The sequence below is a fragment of the Globicephala melas genome, chromosome 14 (assembly GCF_963455315.2).
Source record: "Globicephala melas chromosome 14, mGloMel1.2, whole genome shotgun sequence".
Classification (NCBI taxonomy): Eukaryota; Metazoa; Chordata; class Mammalia; order Artiodactyla; family Delphinidae; genus Globicephala; species Globicephala melas.
The window spans coordinates 65,566,395-65,588,577 of NC_083327.1; positions in this window are offsets into that span (position 1 = coordinate 65,566,395).

Consider the following 22,183-nt stretch of genomic DNA (forward strand, 5'->3'; position numbering starts at 1 on the left):
GATATGGATTTGGGGGAAGAACAGCATGTGTCCTTCTCATTGCTTTGTATCAGAGAATACATTCTATCACTATTTTTACTACTGGTGATGTTAACCTTGATCTCTTGGTTAGGGTAGTGTCTGTTAGGTTTCTCTTCTTCACCGTCAAGTTGCTCTTCTTTTTTCTTTCTTTCTTTTTTTTTTCTTCACTTGCTGTACTCTATTTATTAGAAGTGTGTTAGTAAGTCCAGCCCATGCTTAAGGGGAGAGAATTAAGCTCACCTCTTGGAGGCAGGAGTATCAAAAAATTTGTGAACATGTTAAAAACACCATAGTAAATAATAAATATCTTGGAGGAGAAGCTTTTAAAAGTTATGCAAATTTCCTGTTTCTTCTACTAAATGTAATATTACTTAATCTATTTTTCCTGCAGCAATTACTGGTGTGATGTTCTAATGGTGATTTCTCTAGTTCATTCCTTCCCTCTACATATATAAACTGGAATCCATCTGTAAAAAAGGAGTGGTCTTTTTTCCTCCATTTAATCATACATTGAATTATTTACTTATATCACTATAGAATCAGGGAGTTATAATCCAGGACTATCATTGTTTATCTTATGGATCAAATTGTTTCAGTTTTAGCCAGAGAAAGCTTTTTGCAGTTTTCTCCTTTGTCATCATCTCCTCCTTCTCCTTTTCTTTCTCTTTCATCTCCTCTTCCTTTTCCTTCCCTTCCTCCCACACTTCTTCTTCTCCTTCTTCTTGTTTCTGTTGTTATTGTCATTGTTGCTACTATTGTTTTTATTTTTGATACTACCTTACCTTCTGGCACTGAAATTTACTCCAGGATCATCTTGTATTTTCCCTGTCACAGCAATTTCCCCAAGAAGCCCTGGTTGCTTTAATTGGACAATTGTATTTGGAAACCAAAATACGGGTGCTAAGTGTTTTCTTTGGTAGTACAGAGACCATTTCTAGCCTCTCTTGGCATTAGCAGGGTTAAGAAGTGTATATTTGTGTACTAAGCCATGTATACGCACATCTATATTCATCTCTGTATCCATCCATATGTATACATATTATAATGAATATGTGCTCCTACTCATATCTCCAAGTTCAATCCAACACCATATCTATCATTTGCCCATTGCTTATTTACAACTTTTTCTCCTAAGGTGAGAGATCTGGCTCACATTATCTATATTATATTTAATTATTTGTTCAAAAATCATATATATGTATAGTTGTTTCAAAATTGCCTAGCCCTTTAGGCTTTTCCACTAAGGCACAGTATTTGGGTATTATTTTTGTCTTTCATCTTATAGTATCTAGTCAAAATATTCTGAGTTACTCAAGACAGCTCTTTTATTTCCCACTTGTTTCACTGTTGTTATGTCACATATTAGTAATATGGTTAGATATATTAGCCACAGTCTGGATTCCATACTGGTGTCCCCCCTCTTTTTGTCAATCTGGTTGATTTTTTTCAAAAATCTGCATGCAGTAAAATTCACTCTTTGTGGTGTACAGTTCTGTGGGTTTGACAAATGCATTGAGCTGTGCATCTATCACCACGATACTGTACAGAATAATTCCATCATTCCTCAAACTTCTTTCTGCTGCTGCTGCTTTGTAATCAGCTCTCCCCTTCACACCCATTCCTGGCAATTACTGATGTATTTTCTGTCCCTATAGTTTGTCTCTTCCAGAATGTCATAAAATTGAAATCATACAATGTATTGCCATTGGGTTGAGTTCCTTACACTTAATAAAGTGCTTTGAAAATTTTCCATATGTTTGTAAATACGTAGTTACTTACTTGTTTAGCTAAGTAATAGTTCACTTTCTGGATGCATCTAAGTGTGTTTATCATTCATCTGTTGAAGGACATTTGGGTTGTTTCCATTTTTTTTTCAGTTATGAATAAAACTGCTATAAACATTTGCATGCAGATTTGGGGTGAATATAAGTTTTAAATTCACTTAAATAAATACCTAGTGGTAGAATTACTAAACCTAATGGTAAGTATAAGTTTAACTTTATTAAGAAAAAATACTGCCAAACTATATTTCAAGGTGGCTGTACCATTCTTGCCTTTCTCCCAGCAAAACATGAGAGTTCCAGTTTCTCAGCATCTTCAAGAGCTCTTGTTATTTCCACGTTTGTTTTTGTTTTGTTTTATTTTTAGCTATTATAATATATGTACAGTGGTATCTCATTTTGGTTTTAATTTGAATTTTCACAAAGATTAATGACATTGAGCATCCATTCACATGCTTATTTGCTACCCATATACATTGTTCCGTGAAGTGTCTGTTCAGATCTCTGCATGTATATTTTGGTGGGAATTGTTTGTTTTATGATAGTGAGTTTTAATAATTCTTTACATATTCTAGAGAGAATTCCTTCATAACACATAAGGGTTGCAAAAACTTTATTCCAGGCTTTGACTTGTCTTTTCATTCTTTTACCCTTTGGTGACCATAAGTTTGTTTTCTATGTCTGTGAGTCTATTTCTGTTTTGTAGACAAGTTCATTTGTATCATTTTTTTTTTTTAGATATTCCACATATAAGTGATATCATACAATATTTGCCTTTCTCTCTCTGATTTACTTCACTTAATATGATAATCTCTAGGTCCATCCATGTTGCTCCAAATAGAATTTGGGATTAACAGATTCAAGCTACTATATATAAAATAGATAAACAGGACCTACTGTATACCAGAGGGAACTTTATTCAATATCATGTAATAAACGGTAATTGAAAAAGAATATATACATTCTTTTTCAGAATCACTTTGCTGATACATTAAATTGAAGTATACTTCAATTTTTAAAGAAGTATCTCTTTATCAGCTTATATGGTGTTCAAAAATTTCTATTCAAAATAAGAAAATCCTAAAATCCTTGTTTTCTCTGCAGTCACCTGTTTTTACCCAGGTTTTGTGCTATTTGATTGCCCTTATTGATCAGTTTTCTGAGTCCAAGGAAGTAATTACTTTGAAGTTTCTTCTGCTCTTTCTTTTATGTAAGGATGGAAATGGTGCTTCTCCTAGCTTTCTACATGTCAAAGCTGAGACAAGAAGTCTGCCATATATATATTTTAGCAATATTATACACTAGTGGAATTCTTGAGATTAAATTCCTCTAATTTTTCATAAACAGAGAATATAGATAATTAAGGAAATCAAATAACTTCATTTCAATTCCAGTTATATATAATAATGTGTGGTTTATTCAAAAATTAATCAGGTGTATATGCAAACCTCTTTCTTTTCCTTTATAAAAGATGTAAGAAAAATATGTATGTCAGTTTACAAAATGTGTTTCTAAGTGATATATTTTGTACTTTTGGATGTGTTTATGAAGTAGTTATGGAATTTTGTACTTATCCTTAAAGAATCTGAAGCAATCAGATTAAACTTAATGTTTAATTGGTAAAATAGAGGAAAATCTACAGAGCCTATTGGTACTCTATTTTACCAATTTTTTACCAAAAGTTTAACTATTCTGTTATACTTTATTCTAGTAGATCATCTGGCTGCTTACAACTCATGTCCTAAAAAACATTAAGTATAAAAAGTATTTTTAAATAATTTAAATATATAAGTCCATAATACACAAAACAAAATATCCTTTACTTCACTTAAAATAGGCAATATTTTATTTTGTTTTCCTAGAACAATAGCCTATATCTATTATATCTTTTTAAAAAATATATTTTAACCTTTGGAAAACACATCTCACTTGTATCTTTGGATATAAAAATTATCTTCCTAAGTTTGTTATTATTCTTTCAAAAAACTTATCTTTATTTAATAACTATTGTTGAATGTTTCCTAGGAGTGTTGTTACACAGTAAGGAGAATTAAAAACAAATAATCCTTAGGGGTAGAATACTCAGAGAAATAACATTAGCATACTTTATATTTTAATTTTTCTTGTTAAATATTGGTGATTAGTGTCACTGAATCTGAATCTAGGTCACAGTCTAAAAGATTTTGGATATAAAAGACAAAGGGGAAAACAATTGAACTAATACTTATTTAGATGTCCCAGACATTCAGTTTCTGTATGTAATAAATGTGTTATCCAAAATGGAGCAATTAAAGATGTAAAGAGAATAAAACTTGTTTACATTCTCCTTTATCACCAAGAATTTCCACCACTAACTCACTATGCCCTATATTTTGAATTGTCTTTTTAAAAAAAGGCTTAGTATTACTACATTATGTTTTCATACTAACTATCCTGTTTAGGCTGATTAGCAGGTATGGTAATGCAAATGAAAATATTCTGCACAATCCACAGAATGTTTCTCTGCAAAGTGCTCTAACCACTTTTTGAAGCAATAGCTCTAGGCTAAATTTTTCCAAGTTAAAGTTTGTTTTCAATACTTTTCCTCTCCAGGATGCATTTAAATAATAAAATACCTATAATAATAATACTCATTTTTAATAACCCTCAGATTAAAAATAATTCCCCAATTAACCTTCACTGATGGAACTGCGTATATCTTGCAGAATATTTGAAAGAGGAATCTCTACAGAGCCTAATACCACAGGTGATGGATCTACCTCTAGTCAGTGTCACAGGAACTATAGTTAACACTGTAGTACTACTGAACACTTGCGAAGTCATTTCAAATTAGCTTAAAACACAGAAGTTGAGACAAAACAATCCCTGTTTTAATTCTATGTAGACATCTGCATAAACACAGAACCATCTATTTAAACACAAACATATGTGTTGACAGCCAAACTATTGACAAAATAAATCAAAATAAATATTTTGGCCAAAGCTTTGGCTTAGGGTAAATGTTTGATATTAATTGCAGCTCAAAATGTATATTTGAGTTTTCTTGAACCTTATTGAATGACACAATAATGGCCTTAGCTCCATTGAAGTACGAATGAAATAAGAATGCAAAATGAAATATAACTGAAGATAATTCAGCATTGGTTTCTCTGATAACTAGTTGCTATACATATACAGTTTGAGTCATAAAAGATGAAAACCATAGCATATGAGTATTGAAAAGTCCGTGTAGCAAACTAATGAAACTTCCGTTGGTTACATTTTAGGGTTTTAAATAAATAGTATCAGAATGATAACTTTTTTTTAGAAAACAATGCTTTTTCAGCAAAAAATGTATAATAATTATAATTAACATGTCGTATTTGTCAAAACTGCGGGTAAGATTGAGCTGATCTCTGAATAAAAATTCACGAGACAAACAAACTGGCGTTCATAGACAAATAATACACAGAAAAGAATGATGGTGATAATACTGAAGGGCACGCCATTCTAAATCCAAAGGATACATGTCCTTCTGAATACGGACATCAGAACAGTACCACAGTCAACCAAATACACTAAGTGCCAGCAGTGTATGGGGTCACTGTTCTAGGTGCTGGGGACATAGGGATGAAGAAGACAAAAAGCAAACTTGCCTTCAATGAACTTATATCCTACTGGCAAGAAACTAAAAATTGACAAAGATATAAAAGGGATAATAATATATTAATGAGTGATTCAGGGAATGGGAAGCAGCTTCAGCTGGGAAGGGAAAACTTCTTTTAGGAGTTAATACTTGAGTTAATCTAATGATGAGAAGAAAGCACCCATGAGATCAGTGGAAGGAGTCTTCTGAGCATAAAAAAAAGTTAAAATATAAAATAATTCCTTGATAAATACATGTTAATGATGTTTGCAAAGTGAAGACTCACATGGGAAAAAATTTGTCATGATTTAGTAAAGTTAAATGTATGTACACATCCTATGACCTAGTAATCTCACTTTGTTTATATTTTTTAGATAAATTACAAGAATGTTCATGGCAAAAAGTTAAAATTAGAAAAAAAGGAAGAGCAGATCTCTATGTGTATGGTCAATTCATTTCGTTGTGAAGTGGAGGCTAACACAACATTGTAAAGCAACCATACTCAAATAAAAATTAATTTAAAAAAAGGAAGAATAGAAAACAACTCAAATGTATATCAAAAAGCAATGAAAATGAATAAAGCACAGATATAGATATAAATATATATAAAGAAAGAAACAATTTTGAAGCATAAAAATTTTTCAGAAAACTGCATGTAGTATGAGACCATTGGTATGAAGTTTAAAACTGGTAACACTAAGTAATATATTATTTAGGAATAGGTGCCTGTGAGATAAAACTATCAGGAAAGGAAAGGAAAATAGTAAGATAAAATCCACAATATGGTCATCTATGGTGAGAAGGAGGGGAATAAAATGAAAGGAGACACAACGGATTGGTAAGGTTCTATTTTTCAAGTGAAGAAGTGGGTAAATGGGTCTTTGTTACAATTCTCTAAAATATATAGATAGTATATATTCCCTTCTATATATTATTGGTACTTTTCAATCAAATTGTTCAGGAATAAAATACAAGATAAATAACAATATAACAAAAAGAATTGGGATAAAAGTTACAGCACAGTTAAATGTCATCTGTAGAATAGCTCTCAAAACATAAAATAAATTGAATTTCAGTGGCACCACTGATGTTGGATGCAGTAGCACATGTCATTAATTATTTTCCAAATAAGTATAAATTTAACAAGGATTTTTAAAAATCACTGATGAAACTTTATAAAAATTTTCTAAATTTTCATCATTGTTTTTTACCATGATACCTTTAATTCATTCTAACATAAATATTGGGGTTGTAGTTAAAATTCACACACAAGAAGATACTATTTATCAAAAATAACAGCTCTTTTCTGTGCAAATATAAGTGGTATTATATTTTTAATTTCAAATTTCACTTGTTCATTGCTGGAATATGAGACTGAGTTTGACTTTTCTATATTAACCTGGTATCCTGTAACCTTGTTATAACCTCTTATTAGTTCCAGTTCCAGGAGAGTTGGAGTTTTCTTCCTTTGTTTTGTTTTTTGATTGTTTTGGATTATCTACATAGGTGATCATGTCATCTGCAAACAAAGACAGTTTTATTTCTCCCTTCTCAAACTGTATACCTTTTATTTCCTTCTCTTGTCTTATTGCAGTAGCTGGAACTTTCAGTATAATTGTTGAAAAGGAGTGTTGTGAGGGCGACATCCTTATGTTGAACCTGATGTTAGTAAAATAGCTTTGAGTTTCTCACCAGTTTTTCTCAAATTAATTGTAGGTGTTCTGTAGATATTCTTTATCAAGCTGAGGAAGTTCCTTCTCTATTGAGTTTACTGATGTTTTTATCATGAATGAGTGTTGGGTTTTGCTAAATACTTTTTCTGCCTCTATTGATCTATCTATATCAATCTATATGATCATGTGCTCTTCTTTTAGCTTGTTGGTATGATGGAGTATATTGATTGATTTTTTGAAAGTTGAACCAGGCTTGCATATTTGGGATAAATTCCACTTGTTTGTGGTTTTTAATTATTTTAATATATTGCTAATTAGATTAATTAATATTTAGAATATTTAGAATTATTAGAATTCTAATAAATATTAGAAAATATTATTTAGAATATTTTTCTAAATAATATTTAGAATTTTTTCTATGTTCATGAAAGATATTGGCCTGCAGTTTTCTTATACTGTCTTTGTCTGGTTTTGATAGTAGCATAATGCTGGCCTTACAGAATGAGTAAGAAAGTATTGGGTTAGCCAAAAGTTTCCTTTGGTTTTTAAAGTAAAAATGAAAGATACATTTTTCATTTTTGCCAAGAACTTTATAGAACAATGTATTCACCATTTTTTTACACTACCTTCTGCCATTTTTCAGGCAGCTTCATAATTCCATCTTCCCAAAACTTTTTATCTTTTTGAGCAAAGAACTGTTCCAGGTGCCTTTTACAGTCTTCCAGGGAATTGAAATTTTTTCCATTAAGAGAATTTTGTAAAGACTGAAATAAATGGAAAACTGAAGTGCAATGTTTGTTGAATACAGTGGATGAACCAGAACTTCCCAGCCAAGCTGTAACAATTTTTGCCTGGTCATCAAAGAAACATGCAATCTTACATTATCCTGATGGAAGATTATGTGTTTTCTGTTGACTAATAGTGGACGCTTTTTGTCGAGTGCTGCTTTCATTTGGCCTAATTGGGAGCAGTACTTGTTGGAATGAATCGTTTGGTTTTCCGGAAAAACCTCATATAATAGAGGACTCCTAATCTCACCATATACACAACATCACCTTCTTTGGATGAAGACCGTCCTTTGGTGCAGTTGGTGGTGGTTCATTTCACTTGCCTCATGACCTCTTCTGTTCCACATTATTGTACAGTATCTACCCTTCACTGCCCATCACAATTTGCTTTAAAAATGGAACGTTTTTGTTAATTTAAGTAGATAATCACATCTAGAAATACGGCCAAGAAGGTTTTTTTTTGCTTAAATGAAACTTTATAACAATTATAAAGTTATGTGGAACCCAAACACCACAGCGATTCACATAACCAAGCTGGTGAAAATGATTTTCAACGCTTGATTTGGATATTTTGAGTATGTTGGCTATCTCCCACTTGGTATAACGTTGATTGTTCTCAATTAATGTCTTGATTTGATCGCTATCAACTTCAACTGGTCTACCGACCGTGGAGCATCATCCAGCGAGAAATCTCCAGCACGAAACTTCGCAAACCACTTTTGACATGTTCGATCATTCATAGCACCTTCTCCATACACTGCAGAAATCGTTTTGTGCATTTCAGTCGTGTTTTTACCCTTGAAATAATAAAGCATAATATGCCAAAAATGTTGCTTTTTTTCTTCCATCTTCAATATTAAAATGGCTACACAAAAATTCACCAGTTTTGATGGGGGTTTTTTTAAATGCATGTTGATTTGACAGCTGTCACAATACAATCGAACAAAATTGTTTAGAATAAAAAAGACAACTAAGTACTACTGATGCCATGTTGTGGAAAAAAGCAAATGAACTTTTTGGCCAACCCAATATTTCCTGTTTCTATCTGAAAAAGATTGTAGAGAATTGGTATAATTTCTTCCTTAAATGTTTGGTATTGATAGGTATTTCTATTATTTGGAATCTATATAAGACATATAAATATGTCACAAGGTAGAAAATAGTGACATTTTTGTACTGACATAATCCTATAAGAATGGTAATGCCAAGAAATGTTGCTATGTCAACAAAAATCTTAATTGTATTCAATTGTTTTTTATGGCAGACCATTTTAAATTCAACTTTCGATTTGGTAATTGTTTTTATGTGACATTAACTGACTTTAATTAACATCTGAATTACATAGTATATACCTAACAAGGAAATGTGAATTGGCTCTTTTTGAGGTGAAAGGTTCTGTATAAAATTCACAACATTAAAATCAGCAAAAAGATTAAATTAAGATGTTGCTTTTAAGATTTTAAGCTTTTTCTTATTTTTCCTTATTAGCAAATTATTTGGAAACGAATGAAAGTATTTCAGTTATTTCCTAGAGGGAAGATTTTGCTTCATAGTCTCTAAAAATATGTGAATTTAGAAGATTGACTCACAGGCAATTAGAAAAATCTTTATTTTAATAATATGTAATTTCTAATTATGAGGAAATTGCATCAAATTACCACATTATATTATGCAAGTTTATTATGTATAGTATATAAAAAGTGACTACAATGACCACTTTCAATATAATAAGTACTCTATTTCTGACCTTATTTCTCATCAGAGACTGAGGATTCTCTAAGGGAAACCCAGCAGATCAATTAGTTGCATGTGTGCTCTGGATATTAATGAGGATTTGAGGGCTGTTGAAAATGAAAGTGATATAGTAGAATAGGGGAAAGGGCATATTTTTTTCTATATTATAAAAGTAAATTTAATGTTAAGTTTATTCCTCTTTTCTCACTTCTAGAAAACATGCAGCATTTTAAGTTAACTATTAGTATGTTTCAATTAAAAAAAGAAATCCAAATCCATTATTATTTTTATTGTTGTTGTTGCTGTTGTTATCGTTACTATTACAGTAGTAGGAGAAATAAATTTATGCATATTTTGTCTCCCAAGAAATTAAACTTTTCTTAAAAACTATACTCTGGCTTAATAACAAAAATAATAACTTTAAAAAAGAGATTTAAAATTTCTGCATACAATGTCTCTCTCTGAAGCAAGGACATATGTTCAAGCACATTTACAAAATGATCCATGTGTGCTACCATTTCCCTGCATTCACCTCCATCACCACTAGAGCTCAACATTTCTGAATCAGTTCATGGTGAGTTCTTGGTTTTTCAGACCCTACCTGTATTTATCAGTTAACAAATTTAAATACTAATTATTTTTCTTACCAAAACAGTGATGATTGTTTTCTTCAACCTACTGAATTGAAATATGAGCAAACTGCCATTTAAAAAAAAATGAGGGAGAGGGGAAAAAAATATTAGTCTTCCCCTCAATCCAGTCAGCCTTCTTTGGACAGAATAAACATACATATCTGCAAGATATAATTCACTAACTGACAGGGAAAGTATAAACTGTTATTTCTAGCCTACATCAGTGAATAGATGGTATTTAAATGGCGTTTTCCATTTAAATGATAATAGAATTTTCAGAAGAAGAAACTATGTGGGTGATGATATCATGGCTAGAGTTTGGGAGCTTGAGAAAATAAAGAGAATTTTTAAATCTGTCTCTGTATTAAAAAAAAAATAGAGAGCTAAGTCTGAAAGAGAGAAAGAGGATTTTTCTTATTAACTATGTGAAGTAATACGAGGAAAACCTTAGTTCTTTAAAAAATTCTCAGTTCAATAGCGAACACAAATCTTTCATTTACACAGATTTCCAATAGTAAACAAATGCATGGTATCTCTTTAGTGTATGTGTCTGTGACAAGCAGCTGCTATGGTCCTTCCCTGAATGTCCTGTTAGCCTAAAAGTTGTCATGCTGTGGAGGAAGCGTCTGAGGAGTGTGAAGAAGCCACACCCTCTGACGTTGGGTCATGGTTCTTTCCCTGAACTAGGATGCAAAGGACTGATTCCTACTCACCGTCCAGCTTATCAGAGTCAGTGATTATGGTAAAGGTTGGGTTAGCTCTGTCTTTCTATGGATGGATAGCTAGTCATCCTGACCAGTAAAGACTGGGAGTTGAAGAAATTCAGAACAGCCACTAATATTTTTATTATTGTTTTTACTGTAAAATGAAACAAGGGAAATCTACTTAAAAATATTAAGGGAAAATATTATCCATTTTTAATAGGATTGAAGTTCCCTCTATGCAGCCAGTAGGCAATTAATTAACCAGATTTTAAAGATAAATATTAACAATAACCTGTAACTGTTGTGAATACAGATATTTGGGAAACCTGGAGTAGCAAAACATCATTTAAATGGAAAACGAATCAAGAATAAGAAAAACCTGCTTATCTTTTAGAGTGCAAGGAATAAACAGTATCAGTACCATTTTTAAAGCCCTTTTGCTGTTTTGGCATATGACTGAAATTTATCTTATATACTGAAATTTATCTTATATATACAATAACATGAAGAGAGGAAAAGAAACAACTTTTGGGACTTTGTTACTTAACTGGTAGGTTAAAATAAGGGAAGAAAGAAAAGGTAAGCAGAACAATTTAAATAATTTCATTCAAAATATAAGTTGGATAGAAAGTAGTATACATCCCTAGGGGCCTCAATAGAAATGTGGAATAAACCCCAGAGGAAAACAATGGACTACAACCTGCAGTCAAAATATAGAATTGTGTTTCTTTTTTTTTTTTAATCTTTGACCCTTTCCTTGTTAATATTGTATGCTGTGTTTTTTAAGGAAATGACAGAAAGTCAGATTATATTTTCTACATGTAACACAGAATAAATTCCATGGTAATAGACTTCAAAATAGTGACCACATAATTTAATGGTATTTAGATTGTTTTCCTTCTTCCCTCCCTCCCTCCTTTTCTCTGTCATTTATCTAATATTTAACACCAACTAATTCAAATATTATGTTGAGTCAAAAAATATGGATAGGTTACCATGCTCATTCCTTTTTACTTATTCTAAGCATGAGTTTTTACATACTTTCAAATCCAAGAGTTAGCTTCCTCTAAGGTATTTTGGAAAGGGGAAGCTTTACTATGTTATCAACATCACAATTTCTCTTTACTCTGGGTCCCAACTTGTGCAGGGGAGGAGTAAAGCACATCAATTTCCCACCTGTAACTTTTTGGGACAACAGACCTTGTGTGATAGGTTTATCCCTGTGTTATTCAGTTTAAAATAATAACATCATAATCCAAGGTATGCTCTGTTACTCCATGTCCTATCTCCTTCCAGTGATCCCTGGCAGTTTGGGGAGATAAATCTATTAATTACTGTTGGTTGGCTAATAAGTAATGCTTGCATCAAACACAACAACAACAACAACTACACACACACACACAAACCCCAAGGACAATGTCAACAAAGTCTAAACCTACATTGTAGATGAAAAATTGATTTAACTGCATCAAAATCAGCGCTGCTGTCCCGGCCAGGGAGGGCATGACATCACCATGCACAGCAGCAGTTACTTATGGGTGACCTTTTATTCTTTTTAATTAATTTTTATCAAGGTATAGTTGATTTACAACGTTGTGTTAGTTTCTGCTGTACAGCAAAGTCAATCAGCTATACAGATACATAGATTTTTAGATTTTTTAGATTCTTTTTAGATTCTTTTCCCATATAGGTCACTACAGAGTATTGAGCAGAGTTCCCTGTGCTGTACAGTAGGTTCTCATTAGTTATCTCTTTTTATAGTAGTGTGTATGTGTCAATCCCAATCTCCTAATTTATCCCTCCCCCCTGCTTTCCCCTTGGTAACCATAAGTTTGTTTTCTACATCTGTGACTCTTCTTCTGTTTTGGAAATAAGTTCATTCGTACCAATTTTTTTAGTCCACATATAAGTGATATCATATGATACTTGTCTTTCTCTGTCTTACTTCACTCAGTATGACAATCTCTAGGTCCATCCATGTCGCTGCAAATGGCCTTATTTCACTCTTTTACATGGCTGAGTCATGGCTGATATTTTATTCTTTCACATTCTGTTCTTGGTCCTATTATGGACCCATAGAAAGCCCCACCTACCTGGATGGTTACTTTGTAACTTAGAGGCAAGAGAAGATTTAAAACTAAAGCTTATCTTTATTTCTCATACCAGATAATTCAAATATCCTAATCATATATATATATATAAATTAATATATACTAATTATATATGCAGTGCTATAAAAGCAAAGAACAATGCCCTTTCCTCCACAGAGGACAGAATGATGAATTCTGCCCAAGACAGACTTTTCAGAGATCACACATAGGCCTTGAAAGAAGGGTAGAATTTAAATGCCTATAAAATGGGAAAGAAGAGCATATCACAGTGAAGAGAATGAATCAAGACACAGAGAAATGAGATAGCATCTGTGGGGATAAGTAATGAGTCTGGAATAGCTGGGATTTAAGTGTGAGGCTGGGGAGTAGTAACAGCAGTAAGGAAAGATGAAGTTGGAGAGATAGAGACTGATTTCTTCCAACAGATGAGTTTTCTCTTTCAATTATTAGAATTAGCATTGCTCAAAATAAATACTCCATCAGCTATAGCTTTCAAACGTTAGTCAAAGAGAGTCTGATATTTTGGCAAATGACTTGATGTGAAAGTATAACTACATTTTTCCTACACTTTAAAAATGACTCATCATTAGTAACTGTTGCATTTTTTTGTTTTTACTTATTATACCTTCATGTTCATTCACCTTCTAAAACTTCTCATTTCAAAAGAAACAGAGAAACAATTTACTGAGCTGAAGTTAAATTCCATAAGAGACTACCTCAAAGGAATTTCTCTTATTACACAAAATTGCTTTGGGTAAAATGGTGCAAAGGTCTCATTCATTTTAATGAGCATTTGCTTATTAAAAATAATAAGCATTTATAATATGAGCTTTTGGTTTTTTAACATGGGGACACTTTTTCACTTTAAAATTTCCAGAAATCATAACACTTACTTGCAAATTACATTCACTATTCTTAAACAATCTTAGCTTCTCCTTACTTTAAAGTCAAATGTTACTGTGAATTTTGTTGACTAAATTTGCTCCAGCAATAAGGTGTAATGAAGAGGGTTGATAAACTACCTGTATATTATGTCACAGTATTTTCAGAAACAGATTGTCCTGATCACTGTAGAATCAAGGTGCATGAGCAGGACCAAGGGAATAGTTTCACCTTGTCTGTAGACAATAAAGTGGTGCATTTTAGAAAGAAAAATTTTAAATCGTAATAGAACTGATTAAAAGTCGGTCTGCTTTATATTAACACACTGTACTGCCAACTCTAAATATCAGTTATAGAAGTACTACTCCCTAAAAAAACTATTTTTGCTCTAAGTTAATATTAATATATTGGTGGTGATTACTGCAAGTTTTAATTATAATATACATGTACACGTATATGTGAATTTCAAGAAGAATTGGAAGACAGGAAATACTTGAAGAAATAATGATTGAGAATTTCTAAAAGTTGGAGAAACATATACATCCTTAGGTTGTAAAAACCTGTAAGATTCTAAATAGAAGAGGTTGATGAGGGATTAACAGATACAGACAGCATAGTGAAATTTAAGAACATGAAAGGCAAAGAGAAGTTTCTAAGTCTCTAAAGAGGTAAAAGCAGAACACTTTCAAAAAAAAAATCTGATTGAACAAAATTAGAGTTCCCAGTTGCAACAACATATGCAAGAAGGCATAAACAAATTAATCTATTTTATATTACATGGAATAAATTATAAATTTTATATCAACATAGTATTTAAATGTAAAATGAAAATATTTCTAGTTATATTATCTCACACTGACCTTTCTGAAAATCATCTGAATGATTAACTCCAGCAAAAAAGCATTAAAGGAGTGAGATTTATCATATAATGAAGAATAAATAGGGGCTTCCCTGGTGGCGCAGTGGTTGAGAGTCCACCTGCCGATGCAGGGGACACGGATTCGTTCCCTGGTCCGGGAAGATCCCACATGCCGCAGAGCGGCTGGGCCCGTGAGCCGTGGCCACTGGGCCTGTGCATCCGGAGCCTGTGCTCTGCAACGGGAGAGGCCAGGACAGTGAGAGGCCCGCGTACCGCAAAAAAAAAAAAAAAAAAAGACATAAAAATGTTTATCCATAATAATGATCATATTTCTTGCTAATATTGATTGCTTACTATGTGCAAGGCACAGGTGGAAATAATTAATATAATAATAATATTCAAACTTCACAACCCCCCTAGGAAATGAATACTATTATCATTCTCAGTTCACAATCTCTCAATTTGGAACTGAAATTTCAGATTACATCAGTAGAAGTTGAACGGAAGGGACGAGGAGGAAGGAACCATCATTTAGCATTTTATAAGGGTACATGTTTGAGAATAAAATATACACATTGTTCAGTTTCAGATATCAATAAGAAAATTACACATAAAGATAGATTAAATGTTAAAGAAAGAAGTACAGTAAAGAACAGAATTATAACTTTTAAAACAATAGGGAAAAATTGATCTTTCACTGGAAGTTAGTATAGGAGAAATTCAAGAAAAAAAAAAGACATAAAAACATCTCTCCTAACTTACAAAAATTCTAGTCATTTTAAATGGGTTAAACTCACTAACCAAAAGACTGATGTGTGCAGATCAGCAACTTCTCCCTGAAAAAAATTCAGTAATATATTTTCTACAAGGTATGCTTAAAATGACGCAGAAGTATTGAAAATAAAAGGATAGAAAAAGTTATATGATACCTGTACATACTAACGAATGCTACACCAGCAAATATAACATCAGAGAAAACGATTTTAAAGTAAAAAAAAAGAATAAAAACTTGGTTGCGTACCACCAATGATTCTCCCAAGAGAATCATCAGTACATTTCAAAGAATTAATTTCTTAAAGACTATGAAGAAGAGAATTTCTTAAAGACTCTGTTCTCTGATCAAATAATTGAACTCAGAAATAACGAAAATAATGCTAAGATCCTCGTATGTTCCAAAATTACAAAACATGCCAGTGAATACATGAGACCTGGGTAGATGGAAAAGCTTTAGCCCATGGGTGAGGTCTATGAGGTAAAATCCACCTTTGGAGAATGGGACTGGCAAAATATAAGCCCAACTAATTGGGCTGGTGTGTGTAGGGTGAAAACGCTGTCCTGGGTGAAGGAAAGTAAGAGTACTGGTCAGGTCTGGGGATCTAGACATTGGATCGACTCTGCACATTGAGTCAGCACATGGGGAGATGGGTGCTGGGGCAATCTCAGTAGTCTAGAGCCTTCTCAAGAGGCTCTGTACCCTCGGTCTCATTAGCAGCAAAATCATCTGTGGAGACATGTTAGAGAACAGGAGTCAGTGAACAGGTCTTGGATTTTGAAGAGTCAAAATCTGTCCCTCTCTGAACTGATCTGGGAATCAGAGTATCCTCTGTGTGAAAACCCCTCAGTGGATTCACTTCTGATGAATTGGGAATAGCAAAGGCCCAGTACTCCTGCAGCCTACGTGCACAGATTCTCTTCTTTTTACATTCGGCACTTTTTAGACAAAAGGACTCTCTATTTTACTTTCAATCAAGGACTCAAGTATCTAACAGTAGAAGAAACTAAGGAGAGTCTTAGTAGGGATATATACATGGTATAGTACCATGCCAGATAGAGTAACGTAGAGAAAAGAGAGATTTCAAACCACTGAAATTTCCATTACAAATGTGAAAATGTCCAATAGTCGAAGATTGCATTTGCTTTTAATGCATAATTTTTGAAACATTTACAAACAGACTTAGGGCTTCCCTGGTGGCATAGTGGTTAAGAATCTGCCTGCCAATGCAGGGGACATGGGTTCAAGCCCTGGTCCGGGAAGATCCCACATACTGCGGAGCAACAAAGCCCGTGCACCACGACTACCAAGCCTGTGCTCTAGGGCCCACGAGCCACAGCTACTGAGCCCGCGTGCCACAAATACTGAAGTCCACGTGCCAAGAGCCCATGCTCCGCAACAAGAGAAGCCACTGTAATGAGAAGCCCGCGCACCGCAATCAATAGTAGCCCCCGCTCACCACAACTAGAGAAAGCCCACGCACAACAACGAAGACCCAATGCAGCCAAAAATAAATTAAATTAAAAAATTAAAATAGACATAAAACCAAGAGAAACTATTTAATCAAAATATTTCATTCAAAGAACACCAGAAAAAAATCTCATACTAAAGTTTGATGTTTTTCCATCTAAAAAATCAAATTTAAACATTGCTAGAAAATTAACCACGTAATTACCTGCTATGTGGACCAGCTTTAAATAAATGTTAACTTTTACTTAAATGATCAACATATCACCAGCATGGTTGAAAAAAATTAGCTACCCAATGCTTAAAAGCAACTACCTCTATGAAAATATCTAAAATTGTAGTAGTAATTATGGAAAGTTTTGATATCTGAAGTCAGTGAAAAACAATGGAAGAAAACATTATATTTTAAATTAAAATTCTATAAGTTATTTTTAGAATGTGACATTTAGAATGTCATTGATTAAATAATTGAGAGTGAATGTAAAAAGTCTGCAGCCACTGTAAAGATGAATGGGGCATCTCCCACCCCATGTGTTGCAAAAGAAAGTAACATGCCCTTAGACTTTGTTCCTTCCTCTATTCTTAAAAAACAGTAAGAAAAAACACATTGTGATTGTTTCTCAGTGAAAAGTTCTACATTAGTCATTGCTTACAAACTGTATAAGAAAAAAAATTATTTACAGATTCATATAATTGTGTTGTATGTGCTGCACAGACTCATCTATTTATTAAATGCTTTATGAACACACAGAGCTTTCTTTTCATTCATAATTGATTAAATTTGTTATTTGGAGACAGATTATTTCTGAAGTTATTACTGGTATTTTATAAAGCTCTAAAGGAGCTTTCACCTTTCTTTTAAAAAATCTATACTTCACGTGAGGTCAATCTTTAAAGGGAAACATAAAGGATTCAAGGGTTATTATTTCTTGCTTATTTGCCTGAAGACTAAGAGTTATATGTGAGAATGAATAGGGTCATAAAGCATATCTTTTTCTTACTTCTCACCGCCCCCCATATCTAATATGCCTTATTGTGGAAATGCTGCTTCTGTAAACAGAATATGGAATTCATTTGTGAGTAGTGTTTTTGCTCTGTGTAGTACTAGTGATAGAAACATTTGGTTTGAAGCCAAAAGATACTATTTTCTGCTTAGTATAATTTTCCAGCTGTTGTTGGGGAAAGAATGTTACACTTCCCCACCATTACACTGACATACTCATCTATACATTTATATTTTGCTGCTTTTTCAAATCAGTGATGCAGCTGCCACAATATGCCTCCTCCTTCTAGCAGGTGGTAAATTATTTTTTGCATAAAATGACATCATTCCCTATCTTGCAGATAACACGCCCTCTGAGCTGAGGAAAGGGCAGAATCACTATGGAAAACAAAATTTGGAGGAATTTAGCACATCGTACTTAGTGAAACTATATCATATATTTTAGAGAATTAACAACTAAAGCAACAAAATCAAGTTATTAATAACATTTGAAAAAGGAATCAGTAAAATATAAATAATTAAAGATTTCAATAATTAAAAGAGTAGTAATATTTTGCTTTCTTTGGAATGAACTTGTTTGTGTGGCCCTACTCTTACTTTACTTTTTCCCCAAAGGGGAAAAAATAACGATTTGTATTATACATAAGATAATTCCTCAGATCGTAAAGGTAGATTTAAATGATTATCTGGTGATATGTTTTACAAAGCAAAACCATAATAAAAATTTCCATTATAGTTAGACTGGCTCAAAACGTTTTTCCTCTTAAACAGAAACCTTTTTAACAGTAAATAAAATGGCTTTTGGCTTACATTCAATTTTGAAATGAGTAAGAAGCTTTTTTTTTTTTTAAACCAAGATAGAGTAGGAATTGTCAGAAAATCAGAACCAATTGGACTATCCAGTAACATACTGTAGAGATGTGAGGCTATAAATAAGCATATGATACCATAATTCTTAACATGAATTAATAATTCCTTAGATGGATATTTTAAATTATCTGTCATAGATAAATCAGCATATTTATACATTTTATTATACGTATTTTATACATAAATACCCACAAGTAAATTCATGCTGATGTACATTGATCAGTATTTTCTTTTGTAAGTATTTTCATCTCTTAGTTATCTTTAAACTCATTAAAAAAAAAGTAGTGTAAGAGACCAATAATTCTAGCTTCTACTTTTAGAAAGAATACCTTACACTTATGTGGGTTTTAGAAGGAGTTGGACTTTCATAGGGTAATGATTGCCTGTATGCATGACTTCATGTATAATAAAATTATATCTGTGATAGGAAGAAAATAATTTTTTCAGAGGTGAAAGATCAGTTTCAAATTCATACTAGGGTTAGGAGAAACCAAATGTCCCTGGTAATAAACAGCATTGGAAGTGATTGGCAAGCCCACTAAAACTATGAAATACATTTATGTTGAAGGTCTACTGATTATCAGAGTAGAAGGAGAAGAGTTGATGGTATGGTTTTACTGGAAAGCTGTTGACTTATTTATTACATCCTTTCTAGAAGATGATATACATGTCATGAGGAAAATGTTTCTGTCTAATAGTTTTCTGTTCTAACAAGATGGGCCCAAGAAGATGAGAGATAATAGATGGCAGTTATCTAGTACAGGGAAAACCTGTCTCTAATTAGTCTTAGCACAAAGTGGTCCCAGTGAATCTTTGCTGAATGGCTGCAAGAATGAAGAAGTTATGCACCACATTTTTAGAGAAAGTTAAAAGTAGTGCTTCTCCCTGCTAAGCTAATAGTTAGCATGTGAAGCCAGTGTTGTGCTTTAAAATTTCCAGAAATTCTGTTTAAAATTTCTGATCAGTTAGATTCTATTAGGTAGCAAATCGATAACATATGTTATTAGGAGTGATGTTTATATTGTATATAGAAATAAGTTAATGCAATAGCATTAAAAATAATATATATATATTCCAGTAGCAATTTTAAAATATTCACATAAACAAAAATAGGAAAATAGGACATTTCCATGAGTCCAGATGTAAGTATCATTATCACAGTAGTGTACATACTTCCAGACATTTAGATATATGTAATTGGAATCTACAATTATTGGAGTCATAACATTAAATGGTGTTATTTTTCCTAAGAGTTGCAATAATCATTTAAACCAACCCTCACTCTCTCCCCTACTTACACATAACTCACATACTCCTTTCTTTTTGGGTAGCCCCTTCCTCACTGGCATCTTGCTCTGGTTCCCTTTCAATGTAGTCAGAAAAATGACTCTACTTCCTTGGAGTGGAAGAGAAAGGTCACAGTCTTGCTCTGAAATGCTTCTTAATTTTCCCTCTTCTATTTGTTCCTGAGGCTTTATCACCTCTGAGTGATAAAGGTGTCAGATTCCAACTGTTGTCAGTTCATTGTTGGCTATGTGAATTTAGAACGGATGACTTGGTACTTTTTTTGAATTCAGCTTTGAATTCAGCTTTGTGCCTTGGGCACAATTCTGGGACAATAGATAGAGTTTTACTTAGGCATGCATACACACACACACACACACACACACACACACACACACACACATCCATAATTTTTGTAAATGGGAATTACTACACAGATTGCTTTGTGACCTGTTTTTAACATGCATGATAAACAATGTTTCATATTAATCTTTATCAATTAAAACTTTTATCTTTTTCACATTACAGGGATGCATGTTTCTTTCAACAAGTGAAACAATGTATTACAAAATGTATAAAGGCAAAGCTAATTATTGATACCTTTCTTTGCTTCTTTTTAACATCACTGAGACAGCCAATGTTAATGGCCTTGTATGTATACTTTCATTCCTTTTCTCTTGCCCATAAATATTTATACAAGCATACATTCACATACTGAATACACAGTATTTTCTTTGTTATTAAGGTAGGATTATGTGATATACATAATACTCAACAACTTTCTTATTCACTGAAAATAGATTCCCCATAAGCTGGAAGAGAAATATTTAACAGCTTTTCTAAACAATCTACTATAAAAACAACACATACACATAGGCAAGTATCATTTTACATAAATTGATTTTATTCATGGGCACACCATTTTCTCTCCTTCTTTTTCCCCAGGCAATCTGCTAAAAACCTAGAGTATAATATTCTGTTCTTTTTTTGGTAATCTTCTGTACATTTCTTCACACACATACATATACACACACACTTACATGTATATATAAAATAAAGCAATTGATAGCTTCAAACATTCTTTACCACTTTACAATCTTTTTAAAAAATCAACAGTAAGGCCTGAAATGATGGTTGTAAAGTTTTGATTCAAATATACAGCTCTTCAGATTCTGGAGTGCATACCAAGACTTAGGATATTAATTGGTAACAATGTAAATCTTTCTCCATCATGTCCAGTAACCCATAAATCTCTGAAGAGTAAGTCATCTCCAGGACTTGCAATATTCACACTCTTACTCCTGAACTCTCTGGCTGTTCCTCAAGCTTCCAGACTACCTAGATCCTAGATCCTGTATTTCTAAAGCAGGGATTCAAAATCATTTTGTTTGGAATCCCTTTATATTCTTAAGTATTTGGGAACCAAATTACTTTTGTTTCTGTGGGTCATAACTCTGACTGTTTACATTAGATATTAAAACTAAAAAATTTGAAAACTATTTATTTATATTTAAAATAATAATAAATGCATTACATGTAAACATATTTTTCTATAAGTTACTATCATGTTGAAAACAATATAAAGATATTAATGCATAATAAGACTAAATGTAATATATAGGTGCTGAAATTGACTATGGAAAGTTTTGTGAAAATCACATGTATGAATAAAATTCTCTTCCTATACTCATAAGCCTATATTTTTTTAATTTGATAATTTAAAGATAGATTCTGTATTTGCAAGTGTTCCCAGATAGAAAAGGCTAGTCTTGGCTGTTATGGAAAGGAACAGAAATGAATTAAGACCCAAATATTTGATAAGCTACTTACTGTCACCAAAACTTCCTGAGAGAAATATAAAGTTGACCCATCACGAGGAAATCCACATTATGCATTATAATAGAACCTTAGTCCCAACCTTTATGGAATCTCCTTAGACATGAGATCAGAATAAAATAGCTAGTTGTGGCTCCCTCA